This window comes from Cynoglossus semilaevis, unplaced genomic scaffold (genome assembly GCF_000523025.1).
Source record: "Cynoglossus semilaevis isolate Cse_v1.0 unplaced genomic scaffold, Cse_v1.0 C18635328, whole genome shotgun sequence".
Taxonomy (NCBI): Eukaryota; Metazoa; Chordata; class Actinopteri; order Pleuronectiformes; family Cynoglossidae; genus Cynoglossus; species Cynoglossus semilaevis.
The window spans coordinates 1-370 of record NW_007598474.1 but is presented as its reverse complement, the minus strand read 5'-3'; the positions used below and the strand labels follow the sequence as shown (position 1 = coordinate 370).

The following is a 370-nucleotide window of genomic DNA, read 5'->3' as shown; positions in this document are numbered from 1 at the left end:
AAACGTAACTGTGACTCTCTGCGTTCCTCAGCTCTGTTGGAGGTGGGCGATCTCGTGGTGGTCGCTGTGAACAAAAGGTCAGCGACCGTCCAGTGGGCGTGGCAGAAGAAGTCCACCTCAGACAAAGTGGGCAGTTACCGACTAGAGCTGATGGGAGTCTCGCTGAGGCAACGTAGGTCAACACCACGAGCCCCCGAACAGAACCCAGACGTGTGGTTTTACATTAAAACAATGTCTGTCAACACAGAGAAGCCCCACGTTCTGTTGCTGTGGCCGGACGACGCTCACCGTCACACGTTCACCAGCCTGTCGCCTAACACCCAGTATTATCTCCACCTACTGGCGGGCGACGATTCCAAGGACATCAAGA

At 55.1% G+C, this 370-nt stretch overlaps 1 long non-coding RNA gene across 1 annotated transcript; it reads left to right on the top strand.

Moving 5' to 3' along the window:
- Window positions 1-14: 14 nt before the first annotated feature.
- LOC112486738 (uncharacterized) lies at window positions 15-362 on the top strand. The gene is made up of 2 exons (XR_003049205.1): window positions 15-172; window positions 248-362. It is a non-coding gene; the product is annotated as an uncharacterized LOC112486738 (long non-coding RNA).
- The last annotated feature ends 8 nt before the right edge of the window (window positions 363-370 follow it).